Source organism: Vitis vinifera, chromosome 8, assembly GCF_030704535.1.
Source record: "Vitis vinifera cultivar Pinot Noir 40024 chromosome 8, ASM3070453v1".
NCBI classification, from domain to species: domain Eukaryota; kingdom Viridiplantae; phylum Streptophyta; class Magnoliopsida; order Vitales; family Vitaceae; genus Vitis; species Vitis vinifera.
Window position 1 is genome coordinate 7154902 of NC_081812.1, and position 11049 is coordinate 7165950.

Below are 11049 nucleotides of genomic sequence, written 5' to 3' on the forward strand. Positions count from 1 at the left end.
GGAAAATGGTAGAATCAGTGTGAGTACCGGGAAAAGATAGAATCCGTGCCACTATTGATAAACTGTACGGACGATTATCGGAAAAGGGTACAATCAGTGTGAGTACCAGTAATTGGTGGAATCTGGGCTAGTACCGGGAAAAATGTAGAATACGTGCCACTATTGCAAAACTGTACTGATGAGTTTCGAAAAAGGGTAGAATCAGTGTGAGTACCAGAAATTGGTAGAATCCGGGAGATTACCGGGAAAAGGTAGAATCCGTGCCACTATTGAAAAACTGTACGGACGAGTATCGGAAAATGGTAGAATCAGTATGAGTACCGGAAAATGTATAATTCGGGCGAGTACCAAGAAAAGGTAGAATCCGTGCCACTATTGAAAAACTGTCCTGACGAGTTTCGGAAAAGGGTAGAATCAGTGTGAGTACCAGAAATTGGTAGAATTCGGGCGAGTACCGGGAGTAGGTAGACTCCGTGCCACTATAGAAAATCTGTCCGGACGAGTTTCGGAAAATGGTAGAATCAGTGTGATTACCAGAAATTCCTAGAATCCAGGCGAGCACCGGGAAAAGGTAGAATCCATGCCACTATTGAAAAACTGTACGGACGATTATCGGAAAATGGTAGAATCAGCGTGAGTACCAGAAATTGGTAGAATCCGGGCGAGTACCGGGAAAAGGTAGAATCCGTGCCACTATTGAAAAACTGTACGGACGATTATCTGAAAAGGCTAGAATCAGTGTGAGTACCAGAAATTGGCAGATTCCGGGTGAGTACCGGGAAAAGGTAGAATCCGTGCCACTATTGAAAAACTGTACGGACGATGATCGGAAAAGGGTAGAATCAGTGTGAGTACCAGAAATTGGTGGAATCTGGACTAGTACCGGGAAAAGGCAGAATACGTGTCACTATTGAAAAACTGTACTGATGAGTTTTGAAAAAGGGTAGAATCAGTGTGAGTAACAGAAATTGGTAGAATCCGGGCGAGTACCGGGAAAAGGTAGAATCCGTGCCACTATTGAAAAACTGTACAGACGAGTATCGGAAAATGGTAGAATCAGTATGAGTACCGGAAAATGGTATAATTCGGGCGAGTACCAAGAAAAGGTAGAATCCGTGCCACTATTGAAAAACTGTCCTGACGAGTTTCGGAAAATGGTAGAATCAGTGTGAGTACCAGAAATTGGTAGAATCCAGGCGAGTATCGGGAGAAGGTAGACTCCGTGCCACTATAGAAAAACTGTCCGGACGAGTTTCAGAAAAGGGTACAATCAGTGTGAGTACCAGAAATTCGTAGAATCCGGGTGATTACCGAGAAAAGGTAGAATCGGTGCCACTATTGAAAAACTGTACGGACGATTATCTGAAAAGGGTAGAATAAGTGTGAGTACCAGAAATTGGTAGAATCCGGGCGAGTACCGGGAAAAGGTAGAATCCGTGCCACTATTGAAAAACTATACGGACGATTATCGGAAGAGGGTAGAATCAGTGTGAGTACCAGAAAGTGGTGGAATCCAAGCGAGTACCTGGAAAAGGTAGAATCCGTGCCACTATTGAAAAACTGTACGGACGAGTATCGAAAAAGGGTAGAATCAGTGTGAGTACCAGAAATTGGTAGAATCCGGGCGAGTACCGGCAAAAGGTAGAATCCGTGCCACTATTGAAAAACTGTACGGACGATGATCGGAAAAGGGTAGAATCAGTGTGAGTACCAGAAATTGGTGGAATCTGGGCTAGTACCGGGAAAAGGCAGAATACGTGTCACTATTGAAAAACTGTACTGATGAGTTTCGAAAAAGGGTAGAATCAGTGTGAGTACCAGAAATTGGTAGAATCCGGGCGAGTACCGGGAAAAGGTAGAATCCGTGCCACTATTGAAAAACTGTACAGAGGAGTATCGGAAAATGGTAGAATCAGTATGAGTACCGGAAAATGGTATAATTCGGGCGAGTACCAAGAAAAGGTAGAATCCGTGCCACTATTGAAAAATTGTCCTGACGAGTTTCGGAAAAGGGTAGAATCAGTGTGAGTACCAGAAATTGGTAGAATCCAGGCGAGTACCGGGAGAAGGTAGACTCCGTGCCACTATAGAAAAACTGTCCGGACGAGTTTCAGAAAAGGGTACAATCAGTGTGAGTACCAGAAATTCGTAGAATCCGGGTGATTACCGAGAAAAGGTAGAATCGGTGCCACTATTGAAAAACTGTACGGACGATTATCTGAAAAGGGTAGAATAAGTGTGAGTACCAGAAATTGGCAGAATCCGGGCGAGTACCGGGAAAAGGTAGAATCCGTGCCACTATTGAAAAACTGTACGGACGATTATCTGAAAAGGGTAGAATAAGTGTGAGTACCAGAAATTGGCAGAATCCGGGCGAGTACCGGGAAAAGGTAGAATCCGTGCCACTATTGAAAAACTATACGGACGATTATCGGAAAAGGGTAGAATCAGTGTGAGTACCAGAAATTGGTGGAATCTGGTCTAGTACGAAGAAAAGGTAGAATATGTGCCACTATTGAAAAATTGTACTGACGAGTATCGAAAAAGGGTAGAATCAGTGTGAGTACCAGAAATTGGTGGAATCCGGGCGAGTAACTGGAAAAGGTAGAATCCGTGCCACTATTGAAAAGCTGTACGGACGAGTATCGAAAAAGGGTAGAATCAGTGTAAGTACCAGAAATTGGTAGAATCCGGGCGAGTACCGGCAAAAGGTAGAATCCGTGCCACTATTGATAAACTGTACGAACGATTATCGGAAAAGGGTACAATTAGTGTGAGTACCAGAAATTGGTGGAATCTGGGCTAGTACCGGGAAAAGGTAGAATACGTGCCACTATTGAAAAACTGTACTGACGAGTATCGAAAAAGGGTAGAATCAGTGTGAGTACCAGAAGTTGGTCGAATCCGGGCGAGTACTGAGAAAACGTAGAATCCGTGCAACTATTGAGAAACTGTATTGACGAGTATCGGAAAAGGGTAGAATCAGTGTGAGTACCAGAATTTGGCAGAATCCGGGCGAGTACTGGGAAAAGGTAGAATCCGTGCCACTATTGAAAAACTGTCTTGACGAGTTTCGGAAAAGGGTAGAATCAGTATGAGTACCGGAAAATCGTAGAATCCGTGCGAGCACGTGGATAAGGTAGAATCCATGCCACTATTGAAAAACTGTACGGACGATTATCTGAAAATGGTAGAATCAGTGTGAGTACCAAAAATTTTTAGAATCCTGGCAAGTACCGGGAAAAGGTAGAATCCGTGCAATTATTGAAAAACTGTACGGACGATTACCGAAAAAGGGTAGAATCATTGTGAGTACTAGAAATTGGTGGAATCTGGGCTAGTACCGGGAAAAGATAGAATACGTGCCACTATTGAAAAACTGTACTGACGAGTATCGAAAAAGTGTAGAATTAGTGTGAGTACCAGAAATTGGTAGAATCCGGGCGAGTACCGGGAAAAGGTAGAATCCGTGCCACTATTGAAAAATTGTACGGATGAGTATCGGAAAATGGTAGAATCAGTAAAAGTACTGGAAACTGTTATAATTCGGGCGAGTACCAAGAAAAGGTAGAATCCGTGCCACTATTGAAAAACTGTCCTGACGAGTTTCGGAAAAGGGTAGAATCAGTGTGAGTACCGAAAAATGGTAGAATTCGGGCGAGTACCGAGATAAGGTAGACTCCGTGCCACTATTGAAAAACTGTCCGGACGAGTATCGGAAAATGGTAGAATGAGTGTGAGTACCGGAAAATGGTAGAATCCGGGTGAGTACCGAGAAAAGGTACAATCCGTGCTACTATTGAACAATTGTCTTGACGAGTTTCGGAAAAGGGTAGAATCATTGTGAGTACCGAAAAATGGTAGAATCCGGGCGAGTACCGGGAGAAGGTAGAATCCGAGCCACTATTGATAAACTATACGAACGATTATCGGAAAAGGGTACAATCAGTGTGAGTACCAGAAATTGGTGGAATCTGGGCTAGTACCGGGAAAAGGTAGAATACGTGCCACTATTGAAAAACTGTACTGACGAGTATCGAAAAAGGGTAGAATCAGTGTGAGTACCAGAAATTGGTCGAATCCGAGCGAGTACCGAGAAAACGTAGAATCCGTGCAACTATTGAGAAACTGTACTGACGAGTATCGGAAAAGGGTAGAAACAATGTGAGTAGAAAAAATTGATAGAATCCGGGCGAGTACCGGGAAAAGGTAGTATCCGTGCTACTATTTAAAAACTGTACGGACGAGTATCGGAAAATAGTAGAATGAGTGTGAGTACCGGAAAATGGTAGAATTCGGGTGAGTACCGAGAAAAGGTAGAATCTGTGCCACTATTGAAAAACTGTCCTGACGAATTTCGGAAAAGGGTAGAATTAGTGTGAGTACCGGAAATTGGTAGAATCCGGGCGAGTACCGGGAAAAGGTAGAATCCGTGCCACTATTGATAAACTGTACGAACAATTATCGGAAAAGGGTATAATCAGTGTGAGTACCAGAAATTGGTGGAATCTGGGCTAGTACCGGGAAAAGGTAGAATACGTGCCACTATTGAAAAACTGTACTGACGAGTATCGAAAAAGGGTAGAATTAGTGTGAGTAACAAAAATTGGTGGAATCTGGGCTAGTACCGGGAAAAGGTAGAATACGTGCCACTATTGAAAAACTGTACTGACGAGTATCGAAAAAGGGTAGAATCAGTGTGAGTGCCAGAAATTGGTAGAATCCGGCCGAGTACCGTGAAAAGGTAGAATACGTGCCACTATTGAAAAACTGTACTGACGAGTATCGAAAAAGGGTAGAATCAGTATGAGTAACAGAAATTGGTGGAATCTGGGCTAGTACCGGGAAAAGGTAAAATACGTGCCACTATTGAAAAACTGTACTGACGAGTATCGAAATAGGGTAGAATCAGTGTGAGTACCAGAAATTGGTGGAATCCGGGCGAGTACCGGGAAAAGGTAGAATCCGTGCCACTATTGAAAAACTGTATGAACGATTATCGGAAAAGGGTAGAATCAGTGTCACTATTGAAAAACTGTCCTGACGAGTTTCGGAAAAGGGTAGAATCAGTGTGAGTACCGGAAAATGGTAGAATCCGTGAAAGTACCGGGAGAAGGTGTACTCCGTGCCACTATTGAAAAACTGTCCTGACGAGTTTCGGAAAAGGGTAGAATCAGTGTGAGTACCGGAAAATGGAAGAATCCGGGCCAGTACCGGGAGAAGATAGACTCCGTGCCACTATTGAAAAACTGTCTGGACGAGTTTCCGAAAATGGTAGAATCAGTGTGAGTACCAGAAATTCGTAGAATCCGGGCGAGTACCGGGAGAAGGTAGAATCCGTGCCACTATGGAAAAATTTTAGGGACGATTATCGGAAAAGGAAGAATCAGTGTGAGTACCAGAAATTGGTGGAATCTAGGCTAGTACCGGGAAAAGGTAGGATACGTGCCACTATTGAAAAACTGTGTTGACGAGTATCGAAAAAGGGTAGAATCAGTGTGAGTACCAGAAATTGGTAGAATCCGGGTGAGTACCGGGAAAAGGTAGAATCCGTGCCACTATTGATAAACTGTACGAACGATTATCGGAAAAGGGTAGAATCAGTGTGAGTAACAGAAATTTGTGGAATCTGGGCTAGTACCGGGAAAAGGTAGAATACGTGCCACTATTGAAAAACTGTACTGACGAGTTTCGAAATAGGGTAGAATCAGTGTGAGTACCAGAAATTGGTAGAATCCGGGCGAGTACCGGGAAAAGGTAGAATCCGTGCCACTATTGAAAAACTGTACAGACGAGTATCGAAAAATGGTAGAATGAATGTGAGTACCGGAAAATGTTGGAATCTGGGCTAGTACCGGGAAAAGGTAGAATACGTGCCACTATTCAAAAACTGTACTGACGAGTATCGAAAAAGAGTAGAATCAGTGTGAGTACCAGAAATTGGTAGAATCCGGGCGAGTACCGGGAAAAGGTAGAATACGTGCCACTATTGAAAAACTGTACTGACGAGTATCGAAAAAGGGTAGAATCAGTGTGAGTACCAGAAATTGGTAGAATCCGGGCGAGTACCGAGAAAAGGTAGAATCCGTGCAACTATTGAGAAACTGTACTGACGAGTATCGGAAAAGGGTAGAATCAGTGTGAGTAGCAGAAATTGGTAGAATCCGGGCGAGTACCGGGAAAAGGTAGTATCTGTGCCACTATTTAAAAATTGTACGGATGAGTATCGGAAAATAGTAGAATGAGTGTGAGTACCGGAAAATGGTAGAATTCGGGTGAGTACCGAGAAAATGTAGAATCCGTGCCACTATTGAAAAACTGTCCTGACGAGTTTGGGAAAAGGGTAGAATCAGTGTGAGTACCGAAAAATGGTAGAATCCGGGCGAGTACCGGGAGAAGGTATATTCCGTGCCACTATTGAAAAAATGTCCGGACGAGTTTCAGAAAAGGGTAGAATCAGTGTGAGTACCAGAAATTCGTAGAATCCGGGCGAGTACCAGGAGAAGGTAGAATTCGTGCCACTATTGAAAAACTTTACGGACGATTATCGGAAAAGGAAGAATCAGTGTGAGTACCAGAAATTGGTGGAATCTGGGCTAGTACAGGGAAAAGGTAGAATACGTGCCACTATTGAAAAACTGTACTGACGAGTATCGAAAAAGGGTAGAATCAGTGTGAGTACCAGAAATTGGTAGAATCCGGGGGAGTACCGAGCAAAGGTAGAATCCGTGCAACTATTGAGAAACTGTACTGACGAGTACCGGAAAAGGGTAGAATCAGTGTGAGTACCAGAAATTGGTAGAATCTGGGCGAGTACCGGGGAAAGGTAGAATCCGTGCCACTATTGAAAAACTGTACAGACGAGTATCGGAAAATGGTAGAATGAGTATGAGTACCAGAAATTGGTAGTATCCGGGCGAGTATCGGGAAAAGGTAGAATCCCTGCCACTATTGAAAAACTGTACGGACGAGTATCGGAAAATGGTAGAATGAGTGTGAGTATCCGAAAATGGTAGAATCCGGGTAAGTACCGAGAAAAGGTAGAATCCGTCCCACTATTGAAAAACTGTCCTGACGAGTTTCGGAAAAGGGTAGAATCAGTGTGAGTCCCGGAAAATGGTAGAATCCGGGCGAGTACCGGGAGAAGGTGTACTCCGTGCCACTATTGAAAAACTGTCCTGACGAGTTTCGGAAAAGGGTAGAATCAGTGTGAGTACCGGAAAATGGAAGAATCCGGGCCAGTACCGGGAGAAGATAGACTCCGTGCCACTATTGAAAAACTGTCCGGATGAGTTTCGGAAAATGGTAGAATCAGTGTGAATACCAGAAATTCGTAGAATCCGGGCGAGTACCGGGAGAAGGTAGAATCCGTGCCACTATGGAAAAATTTTACGGACGATTATCGGAAAAGGAAGAATCAGTTTGAGTACCAGAAATTGGTGGAATCTGGGCTAGTACCGGGAAAAGGTAGAATACGTGCTACTATTGAAAAACTGTACTGACGAGTATCGAAAAAGGGTAGAATCAGTGTGAGTACCAGAAATTCGTAGAATCCGGGCGAGTATCGGGAAAAGGTAGAATCCGTACCACTTCTGATAAACTGTACGGACGATTATCGGAAAAGGGTAGGATTAGTGTGACTACCAGAAATTGGTGTAATCTGGGCTAGTACCGGGAAAAGGTAGAATACGTGCAACTATTTAAAAACTGTACTGACGAGTATCGAAAAAGGGTAGAATCAGTGTGAGTACCAGAAATTTGTCGAATCCGGGCGAGTACCGGGAAAAGGTAGAATCCGTGCAACTATTGAGAAACTGCACTGACGAGTATCGAAAAATGGTAGAATCAGTGTGAGTACCAGAAATTGGTAGTATCCGGGCGAGTACCGGGAAAACGTAGAATCCGTGCAACTATTGAGAAACTGTATTGACGAGTATCGGAAAAGGGTAGAATAAGTGTGAGTACCAGAAATTGGTAGTATCCGGGCGATTACCGGGAAAAGGTAGAATCCGTGCCACTATTTAAAAATTGTACGGTCGAGTATCGGAAAATGGTAGAGTGAGTGTGAGTACCGTAAAATGGTAGAATCCGGGTGAGTACCGAGAAAAGGTAGAATCCGTGCCACTATTGAAAAACTGTCCTCACGAGTTTCGGAATAGGGTAGAATCAGTGTGAGTACCGAAAAATGGTAGAATCCGGGCGAGTACCGAGATAAGGTAGACTCCGTGCCACTATTGAAAAACTGTCCGGACGACTATCGGAAAATGGTAGAATCAGTGGGAGAACCAGAAATTGGTAGAATCCGGGCGAGTACCGGGAAAAGGTAGAATCTGTGCCGCTATTAAAAACTGTACGGACGAGAATCGGAAAATGGTAGAATGAGTGTGAGTACCGGAAAATGGTAGAATTCGGGTGAGTACCGAGAAAAGGTAGAATCCGTGCCACTATTGAAAAACTGTCCTGACGAGTTTGGGAAAAGGGTAGAATCAGTGTGAGTACCGGAAAATAGTAGAATCCGGGCGAGTACCGGGAGAAGAGAGACTCCGTGCCACTATTGAAAAACTGTCTGGACGAGTTTCGGAAAAGGGTAGAATCAGTGTGTGTACCAGAAATTCGTAGAATCTGGGCGAGTACCGGGAGAAGGAAGAATCTGTGCCACTATTGAAAAATTGTACGGACGATTATCGGAAAAGGGTAGAATCATTGTGAGTACCAGAAATTGGTGGAATCTGGGCTAGTACCGGGAAAAGGTAGAATACGTGCCACTATTCAAAAACCGTACTAACGAGTATCGAAAAAGGGTAGAATCAGTTTGAGTACCAGAAATTCGTAGAATCCGGGCGAGTACCGAGAAAAGGTAGAATCCGTGCAACTATTGAGAAACTGTACTGACGAGTATCGGAAAATGGTAGAATTAGTGTGAGTACCAGAAATTGGTAGAATCCGGGCGAGTACCGGGATAAGGTAGAATTCGTGCCACTATTGAAAAACTGTACGGACGAGTATCGGAAAATGGTAGAATGAGTGTGAGTACCTGATTCGACTCATGGTAGCTTAGCTTTAAAGGCGTATCAACAAAATTTATACCTTGAATACTATTACTAAAGTAGCCAAGCTACTATAGCATAGTGGTTCTAGGATCGTTCACTGGGAAGGGTTTTCGCAAACACAAGTGATATTCAAATTAGGAAAATAGATGATTTTCTTATGGATGTTAGTTTTAAAAGAAGATGCAAATGTTTTAGAAAGATTTAAACTAATCTAAGCTAACATTAAAGACTAAAATGAAAGGGTGTAAAAACAAGTTTCTCAAATATAGGATAGCTATGCTCTGGCTCTTATGCAAATTGGAAATCTCAGGATAGGCTCCTCGCGTTGGGGTTGCAACTATGGTGATGCTTGCTTCCCGAACCGGTATGGATTTAGCAAATCAAGTTTTAATCCTTTAAAATGGCAAAACAGATGGTAGTGAATTTCATCAATGGTTATTCACCTTAGACTTCCTTTGAATGGCTCGTAAGAGATAACTAATGGTCTAAAGCCAAAAGCTTACCAAATATTGGCAACTCAAAGTCATTCCAGGTGATAAACTCACCTTTCAATGGCCATTGAAATTGGTTCTAACGGATTAATGCAAAACTTGGAATTGAAAACCTCACCTTCCAATAGCTCGTAGGAGATAACTAATGGATAGAAATCCAAAAGCTTATCAAGTATTGGCCGTTGGAAGTTGTCAAAAGGAAATAAAAACCAAATTTTGCATTAATGAACCATTAATGAAAAACGACTACCTTACCTTCCGGGTGCGAGAAATTTCCATGGGATTGCATCCAAGCCATCACATAACATCCATACTTTGAGAAACTAAAAGTTTTAGCCAATCATCCTTTGAGGAAAAGCCCTCAGAGGCTGTTTGGCTACTAAGAAAATAGAAATGGGGAAGAACAGGAGAAGAGAGAAAAACAGAGCAAGGCTCTGTATATTCTATATATTGATCGATATCTGTTACAATGGATGCAAGGGAATATATATAGAGAAGTTTTTCCAACCTTCCTAGCTAAGAAATTACATGAGTGGTGGATTACAAGGAGAAGAATGGAAATTTATACAAAAATATCCAAAAGAAAAGATCTCGTGTGGAGTCGGCAGAAACAGGGGAAAATTCGCACCATGCAAGGGGGTGTGCGAATTTGGAAGGTGTTGTGCGAAAATTTCGCACACCCCTGGAGCAGTTGTCTTCCGAAGGCCATATCTTCCTCATTTCAGCTCCAAATTGTACATGGTTTGAAGCGTTGGATTCTTGACTTCCTGAGCTTTGAAACGGTATATAGAATGTAAAAAATGGACATCGGGAAGTGCTCCAAAAGTGCCAAAGAAGACTGAAGCTGCTGTCCTCTTTGCTTCTCTTCACTTTGCTTGCTTTTCCTTTTTGCTTCTCTTTCCTTGCATACTTTGAACGACTTTGGCAAAGGGCTATGGAGCTCCAAAGCTTGGTTCTTCATGAATTTGAGCTTCCAAAAGCTTTGCTATAACTTGTCCAAGAAGTTCCTCCATCATTTGGCATGCTTGAATTGATTCATAAGCTGATATAAACATGTAAACTTGCCACAAAATGGTTAAAACCAATTACTAAGGACCTTAATGAATTAATTGGGTTAAATGAATATGATTACTACACAAAGGTGCTTAAAACCATTATAATTAGGTCTACAACATAGCACTTTTTGGTAGTAATCAGTACCGGAAAATGGTAGAATTCGGGTGAGTACCGAGAAAAGGTAGAATCCGTGCCACTATTGAAAAACTGTCCTTACGAGTTTGGGAAAAGGGTAGAATCAGTGTGAGTACCGGAAAATGGTAGAATCCGGGTGAGTACCGGGAGAAGGGAGACTCCGTGCCACTATTGAAAAACTGTCCGGACGAGTTTCGGAAAAGGGTAGTATGAGTGTGAGTACCAGAAATTCGTAGAATCTGGGCGAGTATCGGGAGAAGGAATAATCCGTGCCACTATTGAAAAATTGTACGGACGATTATGGGAAAAGGGTAGAA